Source organism: Pseudophryne corroboree, unplaced genomic scaffold (genome assembly GCF_028390025.1).
Source record: "Pseudophryne corroboree isolate aPseCor3 unplaced genomic scaffold, aPseCor3.hap2 scaffold_464, whole genome shotgun sequence".
In the NCBI taxonomy this organism is placed as follows: domain Eukaryota; kingdom Metazoa; phylum Chordata; class Amphibia; order Anura; family Myobatrachidae; genus Pseudophryne; species Pseudophryne corroboree.
The window spans coordinates 499,321-515,000 of record NW_026970078.1 but is presented as its reverse complement, the minus strand read 5'-3'; the positions used below and the strand labels follow the sequence as shown (position 1 = coordinate 515,000).

Below are 15,680 nucleotides of genomic sequence, written 5' to 3'. Positions count from 1 at the left end.
CGTAAGAGAAAAATTATGCTGGCAGAAAAATCCAATTGAGTGATTAAACAGCTCCAGAGCTGCTCTGTAAGGCAAGTAAAAGGGTGTGGGCCCTGCAGCACTACCTGTAGTTTGCATTGTGCATTGGAAGACTAGTTTGCTGTCTGTTTCCACTTCTTTTTTCTTGAGCCCCTCCCGTCTATACCCCTGTGCACTATCCTGACTTCTCCTCCCGTCTGCTTACTTTGTGCCTTCCAATGCACAATGCAAACTACAGGTAGTGCTGCAGGGCCCACACCCTTTTACTTGCCTTACAGAGCAGCTCTTGAGCTGTTACAGTGCCCAGCTGCTGCAAGAAATCAGCGTGAATGCTTCAGGGGCTGGGGCATGGCCAACATGAGCCCCACACCGAAGGAGGGTGGGGGTGTTTAATGCGAACTAGGGGTCTCGCACAATGCGAACTACAGGTAGTGCTACAGGGCCCACACCCTTTTACTTGCCTTACAGAGCAGCTCTGGAGCTGTTACAGTGCCCAGCTGCTGCAAGAAATCAGCTTGAATCCTTCAGGGGCTGGGGCATAGCCAACATGAGCCCCACACCGACGGAGGGTGGAGGTGTTTAATGCGAACTAGGGGTCATCCAAGTGCCGCAAAAGGCCGCCATGCCCTGCACACCCCTTTTCTCTTTTCATATGCAGACGAGGGTTGAAGCCAACTTTGACCCACTGCTTGGATGACATCGCCATATGCAAATTCATCTGCTGCAGGCCTTCCCCCAGGAATGCTTGCACTAGTTGTTGCATTTGGTTTGTTGTTTGGGGGTGCTTCAGTATTAGGCAGCCTTCTGCCCTCCCATGTTCATCTGAAAATATGTGTTCTCCCTGCAGTTGTTGTCCCCAGATGAGAGTTCCCTTGTGCTGCCTCAGTTGAATCTCCTTTACTTGACAGAGATGTGCCTGAGCAGCGGCCCTCCCCAGCCCTATCCCAAATCATACTTATTTTGCATAGGAGATACCATGGTCATGAAGACTGTTCTCCCAGGGTGCGGTTCATTCATTGCATTCTGGGTATGCTGACCCCTGTGATTTCCCCAAATGTGGGAAACTCGACTGCATTATTTAATGCGAACTAGGGGTCATCCAAGCACCGCAAAAGGCCGCCATGCCCTGCATACCCCTTTTCTCTTTTCATAAGCAGACGAGGTTTGAAGCCAACTTTGACCCACTGCTTGGATGACATCACTTGCTGCCTTCCCAATGAATCAAGTTTAATTTAATAATAGGTGAAAAACCATCCCTACAAAGGTGTTAATCAGATACTTGGCTTTGTGGACACTTTTCAGAGCACAAATTTGTTAGCATAAAAATAAAGCCAGAAAATGAAGAGCTGTTTAATCACTCAATTGGATTTTTCTGCCAGCATATTTCTTTTTCTCTGCAACCCACTGCTAAATTGTGCTTTGTGGCTGTTTTTTTTTATAAAATCACTGATTCAAATCTAACTCTGATTACATCAGAGAAGGCCAGGTACCCTACACCATAAGAGGTGGTTTGAAATTTTTACTTGTCTACTTAAAGATCACCAAAATCTGATAACAAGGTCAATTGTGTCCCTAGGTGGGATTGAACCACCAACCTTTTGGTTAACAACTGAACACGCTAACTGTTTGTGCCTCAGAGACACTTTGCGAAAGTACATACTGACAAAGGCTAATAAGCATTCATCTAGAACGTTTCCTAGAAAAACTTTAAAAAGTCAATAATCTGGAGAGTTTTTGTAAGATGTTTCTTCCATCAACCAATGAAGAAACACATTGGTACTTTCCCATGATGAGTGAGTGCTTCAGGATCTCTTGCACTTACATGTGCAGCAGAGTACTGTAATGGAAGCATGCTAGGTCCATAACCCAGAGGTAGGCAGATTGAAACTATCCTCTGCTATATGCATTGTTTTTTGTTAATTAAAGTAATCCAAAACTGGGATTGATATTTTTGCTCATTTATTTTTACTTAAAGTACAATAACTTTTACCATTTTAATTTGTTTTAATAGTATATTGACAGTATTGTTTTCTTTCAAAAATCCACTTAATTTTCTTTACCCTATTATTAAAATGGTAATTGACAAAAACAAACTACATTGTCACCAGAAGAGCAGTACAAAATATACAAGTGTTATATTAAAATCATCTTTCCAGCTTGAATTTCAATGATGCCTTGGTGCAACAATTTTGTGAGAAACATCTTCACCCATAAAGAAAGATTTTCTTAATTCCTTACCTGTGTGCTGATTAGATATCACCTTGTTTTCACATTAAACAGACTTCCCCATGAGGAAGCAGCAAGGATGCAGTGACGTTTATGTTTCCTGGTGTCAACCTGTATTATTTCAGTAGACATTGAAATGAGGATGCATCTTGCTGCCTTTCCAATGAAGCAAGTTTAATTCAGTAATAGGTGAAAAACCATTCCTACAAAGGTGTTAATCAGAGACTTGGCTTTGTGGACACTTTTCAGAGAGCAAATTTGTTAGCATAAACATAAAATCAGAAAATGAAGAGCTGTTTAATCACTCAATTGGACTTTTCTGCCAGCATAATTTTTTTTCTCTGCAACCCACTGCTAAATTGTGCTTCCTAGCTGTTTTTTATAAAATCACTTAATCAAATCTAACTCTGATTACATCAGAGAAGGCCGGGTACCCTACACCATAAGAGGGGGTTTGAAATTTTGACTTGTCTACTTAAAGATCACCAAAATCTGATAACAAGGTCAATTACGTCCCTGTGTGGGATTGAATCACCAACCTTTAGGTTAATAGCCATACACACTAACTGATTGCGCCACAGCGACACTTTGCAAAAGTACATACTGACAAAGGCTAATAAGCATTCATCTAGAACGTTTCCTAGAAAAACTTTAAAAAGTCAATAATCTGGAGAATTTTTGTAAGAAACACATTGGTACTTTCCCATGATGAGTGAGTGCTTCAGGATCTCTTGCACTTACATGGGCTATTAACCAAAAGGTTCCCACCCAGTGATGTAATTGACCTTGTGATCAGATTTTGGTGATCTTTAAGTAGACAAGTCAAAATTTCAAACCCCCTCTTATGGTGTAGGGTACCTGGCCTTCTCTGACGTAATCAGAGTTAGATTTAATTAAGGTGCGCAAGGGCATAGAAGGGAGCGGTTTAAGAAAAGAGAAGTGGAAACAGACAGCAAACTAGGCTGGAGAGAGACCTGAGACAAAGAGATCAGAATTATACGAGAGCCGACCAGGGGAAACACAAATTATGCAGTCAAGTTTCCCACATTTGGGGAAATCGCAGGAGCAGCACACCCAGAGTGCAATGGGTGAGCCTTGCCCTGGGAGAAGCACCTTCATGATCATAGTATCTCACCTGGCAGGTAAGTAGGAGTTGGGCTAGTTCTTGGGAGGGTCGCTGCTCGGGTACCCCCCTGTCAAGTGAAGGAGATCCAACTGAGGCAGCACAAGGGAACTCTCGAAAGAAGAACAAGGCTAGAGGAAGATCTGAGACAAAGAAATCTGACTTTTACCAGAGCTGACCAGAGGAAAGCACAAACACAGTCCCCCACTACCACCAGGAAACATTAACGCCACTGCATCCTTGCTGCTTTCTCATGTGGAAGTCTATTTAATGTGAAAACAAGGTGATATCTAATTAGCACACAGAAAAGAAAATTAAGTGAATTTTTGAAAGAAAACAATACTGTCAATATACTATTAAAACAAATTAAAATGGTAAAAGTTATTGTACTTTTAGTAAAAATAAAAGAGCAAAAATGTCAATCCCAGTTTTGGATTACTTTAATTAACAAAAAAAATGCATATAGCAGAGGATAGTTTCAATCTGCCTACCTCTGGGTTATGGACCCAGCATGCTTCCATTACAGTACTCTGCTGCACATGTAAGTGCAAGAGATCCTGAAGCACTCACTCATCATGGGAAAGTACCAATGTGTTTCTTCATTGGTTGATGGAAGAAACATCTTACAAAAACTCTCCACATTATTGATTTTTTAAAATGTTTCTAGGAAACGTTCTAGATGAATGCTTAATAGCCTTTTTCAGTATATGCTTTTGCAAAGTGTCGCTGTGGCGCAATCAGTTAGTGTGTAAGGCTATTAACCAAAAGGTTGGTGGTTCAATCCCACCCAGGGACGTAATTGACCTTGTTATCAGATTTTGGTGATCTTTATGTAGACAAGTCAAAATTTCAAACCCCCTGTTATGGTGTAGGGTACCTGGCCTTCTCTGATGTAATCAGAGTTAGATTTGATTCAGTGATTTTATAAAAACAGCTAGGAAGCACAATTTAGCAGTGGGTTGCAGAGAAAAAGAAATATGCTGGCAAAAAAATCCAATTGAGTGATTAAACAGCTCTTCATTTTCTGGCTTTATTTTTATGCTAACAAATTTGTTCTCTGAAAAGTGTCCACAAAGCCAAGTCTCTGATTAACACCTTTGTAGGGATGGTTTTTCACCTATTACTAAATTAAACTTGCTTCATTGGAAAGGCAGCAAGATGCATCCTCATTTCAATGTCTACTGAAATAATACAGGTTGACACCAGGAAACATTAACGCCACTGCATCCTTGCTGCTTTCGCATGTGGAAGTCTGTTTAATGTGAAAACAAGGTGATATCTAATTAGCACACAGGTAAGGAATTAAGAAAATCTTTATTTAAGGGTGAAGGTGTTTCTCACAAAATCGTTGCCCCAATGCATCATTGAAATTCAAGCTGGAAAGATGATTTTAATATATCACTTGTACATTTTGTATTGCTCTTCTGGTGACAATGTAGTTTGTTTTTGTCAATTACCATTTTAATAATAGGGTAAAGAAAATTAAGTGGATTTTTGAAAGAAAACAATACTGTCAATATACTATTAAAACAAATTAAAATGGTAAAAGTTATTGTACTTTAAGTAAAAATAAAAGAGCAAAAATATCAATCCCAGTTTTGGATTACTTTAATTAACAAAAAAAAATGCATATAGCAGAGGATAGTTTCAATCTGCCTACCTCTGGGTTAGGGGCCCAGCATTTTTCCATTGCAGTACTCTGCTGCACATGTAAGTGCAAGAGATCCTGAAGCACTCACTCATCATGGGAAAGTACCAATGTGTTTCTTCGTTGGTTGATGGAAGAAACATCTTACAAAAACTCTCCAGATTATTGACTTTTTAAAGTTTTTCTAGGAAACATTCTAGATGAATGCTTATTAGCCTTTGTCAGTATGTACGTTTGTAAAGTGTCTCTGTGGCGCAATCTGTTAGTGTGTTTGGTTATTAATCAAAGGGTTGGTGGTTCAATCCCACCCAGGGATGTAATTGACCTTGTTATCAGATTTTGGTGATCTTTAAGTAGACAAGTCAAAATTTCAAACCCCCTTCTTATGGTGTAGGGTACCTGGCCTACTCTGATGTAATCAGAGTTAGATTTGAATCAGTGATTTTATAAAAAAAAACAGCTAGGAAGCACAATTTAGCAGTGGGTTGCAGAGAAAAAGAAATATGCTGGCAGAAAAATCCAATTGAGTGATTAAACAGCTCTTCATTTTCTGGCTTTATTTTTATGCTAACGAATTTGTTCTCTGAAAAGTGTCCACAAAGCCAAGTATCTGATTAACATATTTGTAGGGATGGTTTTTCACCTATTACTAAATTAAACTTGCTTCATTGGAAAGGCAGCAAGATGCATCCTCATTTCAATATCTACTGAAATAATACAGGTTGACACCAGGAAACATTAACGCCACTGCATCCTTGCTGCTTTCTCATGTGGAAGTCTGTTTAATGTGAAAACAAGGTGATATCTAATTAGCACACAGGTAAGGAATTAAGAAAATCTTTATTTAAGGGTGAAGATGTTTCTCACAAAATCGTTGCCCCAATGCATCATTGAAATTCAAGCTGGAAAGATGATTTTAATATATCACTTGTACATTTTGTATTGCTCTTCTGGTGACAATGTAGTTTGTTTTTGTCAATTACCATTTTAATAATCGGGTAAAGAAAATTAATTGGATTTTTGAAAGAAAACAATACTGTCAATATACTAGTAAAACAAATTAAAATGGTAAAATTTATTGTACTTTAAGTAAAAATAAAAGAGCAAAAATATCAATCCCAGTTTTGGATTACTTTAATTAACAAAAAAAAAATGCATATAGCAGAGGATAGTTTCAATCTGCCTACCTCTGGGTTATGGACCCAGCATGCTTCCATTACAGTACTCTGCTGCACATGTAAGTGCAAGAGGTCCTGAAGCACTCACTTATCATGGGAAAGTACCAATGTGTTTCTTCATTGGTTGTTGGAAGAAACATCTTACAAAAACTCTCCACATTATTGACTTTTTAAAATGTTTCTAGGAAACGTTCTAGATGAATGCTTATTAGCCTTTGTCAGTATGTACTTTTGCAAAGTGTCGCTGTGGCGCAATCAGTTAGTGTGTATGGTTATTAACCAAAAGGTTGGAGGTTCAATCCCACCCAGGGACGTAATTGACCTTGTTATCAGATTTTGGTGATCTTTAAGTAGACAAGTCAAAATTTCAAACCCCCTGTTATGGTGTAGGGTACCTGGCCTTCTCTGATGTAATCAGAGGTAGATTTGATTCAGTGATTTTATAAAAACAGCTAGGAAGCACAATTTAGCAGTGGGTTGCAGAGAAAAAGAAATATGCTGGCAAAAAAATCCAATTGAGTGATTAAACAGCTCTTCATTTTCTGGCTTTATTTTTATGCTAACAAATTTGTTCTCTGAAAAGTGTCCACAAAGCCAAGTCTCTGATTAACACCTTTGTAGGGATGGTTTTTCACCTATTACTAAATTAAACTTGCTTCATTGGAAAGGCAGCAAGATGCATCCTCATTTCAATGTCTACTGAAATAATACAGGTTGACACCAGGAAACATTAACGCCACTGCATCCTTGCTGCTTTCGCATGTGGAAGTCTGTTTAATGTGAAAACAAGGTGATATCTAATTAGCACACAGGTAAGGAATTAAGAAAATCTTTATTTAAGGGTGAAGATGTTTCTCACAAAATCGTTGCCCCAATGCATCATTGAAATTCAAGCTGGAAAGATGATTTTAATATATCACTTGTACATTTTGTATTGCTCTTCTGGTGACAATGTAGTTTGTTTTTGTCAATTACCATTTTAATAATCGGGTAAAGAAAATTAATTGGATTTTTGAAAGAAAACAATACTGTCAATATACTATTAAAACAAATTAAAATGGTAAAAGTTATTGTACTTTAAGTAAAAATAAAAGAGCAAAAATATCAATCCCAGTTTTGGATTACTTTAATTAACAAAAAAAAATGCATATAGCAGAGGATAGTTTCAATCTGCCTACCTCTGGGTTATGGACCCAGCATGCTTCCATTACAGTACTCTGCTGCACATGTAAGTGCAAGAGGTCCTGAAGCACTCACTTATCATGGGAAAGTACCAATGTGTTTCTTCATTGGTTGATGGAAGAAACATCTTACAAAAACTCTCCACATTATTGACTTTTTAAAATGTTTCTAGGAAACGTTCTAGATGAATGCTTATTAGCCTTTGTCAGTATGTACTTTTGCAAAGTGTCGCTGTGGCGCAATCAGTTAGTGTGTATGGTTATTAACCAAAAGGTTGGAGGTTCAATCCCACCCAGGGACGTAATTGACCTTGTTATCAGATTTTGGTGATCTTTAAGTAGACAAGTCAAAATTTCAAACCCCCTGTTATGGTGTAGGGTACCTGGCCTTCTCTGATGTAATCAGAGTTAGATTTGATTCAGTGATTTTATAAAAACAGCTAGGAAGCACAATTTAGCAGTGGGTTGCAGAGAAAAAGAAATATGCTGGCAAAAAAATCCAATTGAGTGATTAAACAGCTCTTCATTTTCTGGCTTTATTTTTATGCTAACAAATTTGTTCTCTGAAAAGTGTCCACAAAGCCAAGTCTCTGATTAACACCTTTGTAGGGATGGTTTTTCACCTATTACTAAATTAAACTTGCTTCATTGGAAAGGCAGCAAGATGCATCCTCATTTCAATGTCTACTGAAATAATACAGGTTGACACCAGGAAACATTAACGCCACTGCATCCTTGCTGCTTTCGCATGTGGAAGTCTGTTTAATGTGAAAACAAGGTGATATCTAATTAGCACACAGGTAAGGAATTAAGAAAATCTTTATTTAAGGGTGAAGATGTTTCTCACAAAATCGTTGCCCCAATGCATCATTGAAATTCAAGCTGGAAAGATGATTTTAATATATCACTTGTACATTTTGTATTGCTCTTCTGGTGACAATGTAGTTTGTTTTTGTCAATTACCATTTTAATAATCGGGTAAAGAAAATTAATTGGATTTTTGAAAGAAAACAATACTGTCAATATACTATTAAAACAAATTAAAATGGTAAAAGTTATTGTACTTTAAGTAAAAATAAAAGAGCAAAAATATCAATCCCAGTTTTGGATTACTTTAATTAACAAAAAAAAATGCATATAGCAGAGGATAGTTTCAATCTGCCTACCTCTGGGTTATGGACCCAGCATGCTTCCATTACAGTACTCTGCTGCACATGTAAGTGCAAGAGGTCCTGAAGCACTCACTTATCATGGGAAAGTACCAATGTGTTTCTTCATTGGTTGATGGAAGAAACATCTTACAAAAACTCTCCACATTATTGACTTTTTAAAATGTTTCTAGGAAACGTTCTAGATGAATGCTTATTAGCCTTTGTCAGTATGTACTTTTGCAAAGTGTCGCTGTGGCGCAATCAGTTAGTGTGTATGGTTATTAACCAAAAGGTTGGTGGTTCAATCCCACCCAGGGACGTAATTGACCTTGTTATCAGATTTTGGTGATCTTTAAGTAGACAAGTCAAAATTTCAAACCCCCTGTTATGGTGTAGGGTACCTGGCCTTCTCTGATGTAATCAGAGTTAGATTTGATTCAGTGATTTTATAAAAACAGCTAGGAAGCACAATTTAGCAGTGGGTTGCAGAGAAAAAGAAATATGCTGGCAAAAAAATCAAATTGAGTGATTAAACAGCTCTTCATTTTCTGGCTTTATTTTTATGCTAACAAATTTGTTCTCTGAAAAGTGTCCACAAAGCCAAGTCTCTGATTAACACCTTTGTAGGGATGGTTTTTCACCTATTACTAAATTAAACTTGCTTCATTGGAAAGGCAGCAAGATGCATCCTCATTTCAATGTCTACTGAAATAATACAGGTTGACACCAGGAAACATTAACGCCACTGCATCCTTGCTGCTTTCGCATGTGGAAGTCTGTTTAATGTGAAAACAAGGTGATATCTAATTAGCACACAGGTAAGGAATTAAGAAAATCTTTATTTAAGGGTGAAGGTGTTTCTCACAAAATCGTTGCCCCAATGCATCATTGAAATTCAAGCTGGAAAGATGATTTTAATATATCACTTGTACATTTTGTATTGCTCTTCTGGTGACAATGTAGTTTGTTTTTGTCAATTACCATTTTAATAATAGGGTAAAGAAAATTAAGTGGATTTTTGAAAGAAAACAATACTGTCAATATACTATTAAAACAAATTAAAATGGTAAAAGTTATTGTACTTTAAGTAAAAATAAAAGAGCAAAAATATCAATCCCAGTTTTGGATTACTTTAATTAACAAAAAAAAATGCATATAGCAGAGGATAGTTTCAATCTGCATACCTCTGGGTTATGGGCCCAGCATTTTTCCATTGCAGTACTCTGCTGCACATGTAAGTGCAAGAGATCCTGAAGCACTCACTCAACATGGGAAAGTACCAATGTGTTTCTTCGTTGGTTGATGGAAGAAACATCTTACAAAAACTCTCCAGATTATTGACTTTTTAAAGTTTTTCTAGGAAACGTTCTAGATGAATGCTTATTAGCCTTTGTCAGTACGTACGTTTGTAAAGTGTCTCTGTGGCGCAATCTGTTAGTGTGTTTGGTTATTAATCAAAGGGTTGGTGGTTCAATCCCACCCAGGGATGTAATTGACCTTGTTATCAGATTTTGGTGATCTTTAAGTAGACAAGTCAAAATTTCAAACCCCCTTCTTATGGTGTAGGGTACCTGGCCTACTCTGATGTAATCAGAGTTAGATTTGAATCAGTGATTTTATAAAAAAAACAGCTAGGAAGCACAATTTAGCAGTGGGTTGCAGAGAAAAAGAAATATGCTGGCAGAAAAATCCAATTGAGTGATTAAACAGCTCTTCATTTTCTGGCTTTATTTTTATGCTAACTAATTTGTTCTCTGAAAAGTGTCCACAAAGCCAAGTATCTGATTAACATATTTGTAGGGATGGTTTTTCACCTATTACTAAATTAAACTTGCTTCATTGGAAAGGCAGCAAGATGCATCCTCATTTCAATATCTACTGAAATAATACAGGTTGACACCAGGAAACATTAACGCCACTGCATCCTTGCTGCTTTCTCATGTGGAAGTCTGTTTAATGTGAAAACAAGGTGATATCTAATTAGCACACAGGTAAGGAATTAAGAAAATCTTTATTTAAGGGTGAAGATGTTTCTCACAAAATCGTTGCCCCAATGCATCATTGAAATTCAAGCTGGAAAGATGATTTTAATATATCACTTGTACATGTTGTATTGCTCTTATGGTGACAATGTAGTTTGTTTTTGTCAATTACCATTTTAATAATAGGGTAAAGAAAATTAAGTGGATTTTTGAAAGAAAACAATACTGTCAATATACTATTAAAACAAATTAAAATGGTAAAAGTTATTGTACTTTAAGTAAAAATAAAAGCTAAAATATCAATCCCAGTTTTGGATTACTTTAATGAACAAAAAAAAAATTCATATAGCAAAGGATAGTTTCAATCTGCCTACCTCTGGGTTATGGGCCCAGCATGCTTCCATTGCAGTACTCTGCTGCACATGTAAGTGCAAGAGATCCTGAAGCACTCACTCATCATGCGAAAGTACTAATGTGTTTCTTCATTGGTTGCTGGAAGAAACATCTTACAAAAACTCTCCAGATTATTGACTTTTTAAAGTTTTTCTAGGAAACGTTCTAGATGAATGCTTATTAGTCTTTGTCAGTATGTGCTTTTTGCAAAGTGTCTCTGTGGCGCAATCGGTTAGTGTGTTCAGCTATTTATCAAAAGGTTGGTGGTTCAATCCCACCCAGGGACGTAATTGACCTTGTGATCAGATTTTGGTGATATTTAAGTAGACAAGTCAAAATTGCAAACCCCCTCTTATGGTATAGGGTACCTGGCCTTCTCTGATGTAATCAGAGTTATATTTGATTAAGTGATTTTATAAAAAAACAGCTAGGAAGCACAATTTAGCAGTGGGTTGCAGAGAAAAAGAAAAATGCTGGCAGAAAAATCCAATTGAGTGATTAAACAGCTCTTCATTTTCTGGCTTTATTTTTATGATTACAAATTTGTTCTCTGAAAAGTGTCCACAAAGCCAAGTATCTGATTAACATCTTTGTAGGGATGGTTTTTCACCTATTACTAAATAAACTTGCTTCATTGGAAAGGCAGCAAGATGCATCCTCATTTCAATATCTACGGAAATAATACAGGTTGACACCAGGAAACATTAACGCCACTGCATCTTTGCTGTTTCTCATGTGGAAGTCTGTTTAATGTGAAAACAAGGTGATATCTAATTAGCACACAGGTAAGGAATTAAGAAAATCTTTATTTAAGGGTGAAGATGTTTCTCACAAAATCGTTGCCCCAATGCATCATTGAAATTCAAGCTGGAAAGATGATTTTAATATATCACTTGTACATTTTGTATTGCTCTTCTGGTGACAATGTAGTTTGTTTTTGTCAATTACCATTTTAATAATCGGGTAAAGAAAATTAATTGGATTTTTGAAAGAAAACAATACTGTCAATATACTATTAAAACAAATTAAAATGGTAAAAGTTATTGTACTTTAAGTAAAAATAAAAGAGCAAAAATATCAATCCCAGTTTTGGATTACTTTAATTAACAAAAAAAAAATGCATATAGCAGAGGATAGTTTCAATCTGCCTACCTCTGGGTTATGGACCCAGCATGCTTCCATTACAGTACTCTGCTGCACATGTAAGTGCAAAAGATCCTGAAGCACTCACTCATAATGGGAAAGTACCAATGTGTTTCTTCATTGGTTGATGGAAGAAACATCTTACAAAAACTCTCCACATTATTGACTTTTTAAAATGTTTCTAGGAATCGTTCTAGATGAATGCTTATTAGCCTTTGTCAGTATGTACTTTTGCAAAGTGTCGCTGTGGCGCAATCAGTTAGTGTGTAAGGCTATTAACCAAAAGGTTGGTGGTTCAATCCCACCCAGGGACTTAATTGACCTTGTTATCAGATTTTGGTGATCTTTAAGTAGACAAGTCAAAATTTCAAACCCCCTGTTATGGTGTAGGGTACCTGGCCTTCTCTGATGTAATCAGAGTTAGATTTGATTCAGTGATTTTATAAAAACAGCTAGGAAGCACAATTTAGCAGTGGGTTGCAGAGAAAAAGAAATATGCTGGCAGAAAAATCCAATTGAGTGATTAAACAGCTCTTCATTTTCTGGCTTTATTTTTATGCTAACAAATTTGTGCTCTGAAAAGTGTCCACAAAGCCAAGTATCTGATTAACACCTTTGTAGGGATGGTTTTTCACCTATTATTACATTAAACTTGCTTCATTGGGAAGGCAGCAAGTGATGTCATCCAAGCAGTGGGTCAAAGTTGGTTTCAAACCTCGTCTGCTTATGAAAAGAGAAAAGGGGTATGCAGGGCATGGCGGCCTTTTGCGGTGCTTGGATGACCCCTAATTCGCATTAAATAATGCAGTCGAGTTTCCCACATTTGGGGAAATCACAGGGGTCAGCATACCCAGAATGCAATGAATGAACCGCACCCTGGGAGAACAGTCTTCATGACCATGGTATCTCCTATGCAAAATAAGTATGATTTGGGATAGGGCTGGGGAGGGCCGCTGCTCAGGCACATCTCTGTCAAGTAAAGGAGATTCAACTGAGGCAGCACAAGGGAACTCTCATCTGGGGACAACAACTGCAGGGAGAACACATATTTTCAGATGAACATGGGAGGGCAGAAGGCTGCCTAATACTGAAGCACCCCCAAACAACAAACCAAATGCAACAACTAGTGCAAGCATTCCTGGGGGAAGGCCAGCAGCAGATGGATTTGCATATGGCGATGTCATCCAAGCAGTGGGTCAAAGTTGGCTTCAACCCTCGTCTGCATATGAAAAGAGAAAAGGGGCGTGCAGGGCATGGCGGCCTTTTGCGGCACTTGGATGACCCTAGTTCGCATTAAACACCTCCACCCTCCGTCGGTGTGGGGCTCATGTTGGCTATGCCCCAGCCCCTGAAGGATTCAAGCTGATTTCTTGCAGCAGCTGGGCACTGTAACAGCTCCAGAGCTGCTCTGTAAGGCATGTAAAAGGGTGTGGGCCCTGCAGCACTACCTGTAGTTCGCATTGTGCGAGACCCCTAGTTCGCATTAAACACCCCCACCCTCCTTCGGTGTGGGGCTCATGTTGGCCATGCCCCAGCCCCTGAAGCATTCACGCTGATTTCTTGCAGCAGCTGGGCACTGTAACAGCTCAAGAGCTGCTCTGTAAGGCAAGTAAAAGGGTGTGGGCCCTGCAGCACTACCTGTAGTTTGCATTGTGCATTGGAAGGCACAAAGTAAGCAGACGGGAGGAGAAGTCAGGATAGTGCACAAGGGTATAGACGGGAGGGGCTCAAGAAAAAAGAAGTGGAAACAGACAGCAAACTAGGCTTCCAATGCACAATGCAAACTACAGGTAGTGCTGCAGGGCCCACACCCTTTTACTTGCCTTACAGAGCAGCTCTGGAGCTGTTTAATCACTCAATTGGATTTTTCTGCCAGCATAATTTTTCTCTTACGTCCTAGAGGATGCTGGGGACTCCGTAAGGACCATGGGGGATAGACGGGCTCCGCAGGAGACATGGGCACTTTAAGAAAGACTTTAGATCTGGGTGTGCACTGGCTCCTCCCTCTATGCCCCTCCTCCAGACCTCAGTTTACTACTGTGCCCAGAGGAGACTGGGTGCTTTTCAGGGAGCTCTCCTGAGTTTCCTGACAGAAAGTATATTTGTTAGATTTTTTTATTTTCAGGGAGCCTGCTGGCAACAGACTCCCTGCATCGAGGGGCGGAGGGGAGAGATGCACACCTACTTCTGTGAGTTGATAGGCTCTGCTTCTTAGGCTACTGTACAGCATTAGCTCCAGAGGGATCGGTACGCAGGTCTCACCCTCGCCGTCCGTCCCAGAGCCGCGCCGCCGTCCCCCTCGCAGAGCCGGAAGATAGAAGCCGGGTGAGTATGAGAAGAAAAGAAGACTTCAGAGGCGGCGGAAGACTTCATGATCTTCACTGAGGTAACGCACAGCAGTAAAGCTGTGCTCCATTGCTCCAATACACCTCACACACGGCAGTCAGTGTAAGGGTGAAGGGCGCAGGGGGGACGCCCTGGGCCGCAATATAGACCTCTCTTTGGCAAAATAAATATATATGCAGCTAGGCACTGTATATATATATAAGAGCCCCCGCCATTTTTTTACTATATTTGAGCGGGACAGAAGCCCGTCGCTGAGGGGGTGGGGCTTCTCCCTCAGCACTCACCAGCGCCATTTTCTCCACAGCACCGCTGAGGGGAAGCTCCACGGACTCTCCCCTGCTTATACCACGGTAGAAAGAGGGTCTTAAAGAAGAGGGGGGCACATAATTAGGCGCATATATATATGGAAATACAGCGCTACTGGGTAAACATAAAATTATTGTGTTTTTTTCCTGGGTCATATAGCGCTGGGGTGTGTGCTGGCATACTCTCTCTCTCTGTCTCTCCAAAGGGCATTGTTGGGGAACTGTCCTCAGATAAGAGGATTCCCTGAGTGTATGGTGTGTCGGTACACGTGTGTCGACATGTCTGAGGTAGAAGGCTCTCCTAGAGAGGAGCAGGAGCAAATTAATGTGGTGTCTCCATCGACAACGCCGACACCTGACTGGATGGATATGTGGAATGTTTTAAGTGCTAATGTAAACTTATTACACAAGAGATTAGACAAAGCTGAAGCTAGGGAACAGTCAGGGAGTCAACCCATGCCTGTCCCTATGTCGCAGGGACCTTCGGGGTCTCAATAGCGCCCACTATCCCAAATAGTTGACACAGATACCGACACAGATTCTGACTCCAGTGTCGACTACGATGATGCAAAGTTACAGCCAAAATTGGCTAAATGTATTCGATATATGATTATTGCAATAAAAGATGTTTTGCACATCACAGAGTCCCCTGTCCCTGACACGAGGGTACACATGTATAAGGGAAAGAAACCTGAGATAACCTTTCCCCCCTCACATGAGTTGAACGAATTATGTGAAAAAGCTTGGGAATCTCCAGACAAAAAGCTGCAGATTCCCAAAAGGATTCTTATGGCGTATCCTTTCCCGCCAATGGACAGGATACGGTGGGAATCCTCCCCTAGGGTGGATAAAGCATTGACACGCTTATCCAAAAAGGTAGCGCTGCCATCCCAGGATACGGCTACCATCAGGGACCCTGCTGACCGCAAGCAGGAGGTTACCCTAAAGTCCATTTACACACATTCTGGTACCTTACTCAGACCGGC

The 15,680-nt window shown here is 39.5% G+C and overlaps 3 pseudogenes; 1 reads left to right on the top strand and 2 right to left on the bottom strand.

The window, feature by feature from the left end:
• The first annotated feature begins 969 nt into the window (after positions 1–969).
• LOC135027559 (U1 spliceosomal RNA) lies at positions 970–1,148 on the top strand (annotated as a pseudogene).
• A 2,104-nt stretch (positions 1,149–3,252) lies between these two features.
• Positions 3,253–3,394, bottom strand: LOC135027441 (U1 spliceosomal RNA; annotated as a pseudogene).
• Positions 3,395–12,790: 9,396 nt separating this feature from the next.
• LOC135027547 (U1 spliceosomal RNA) lies at positions 12,791–12,969 on the bottom strand (annotated as a pseudogene).
• Positions 12,970–15,680: the final 2,711 nt, after the last annotated feature.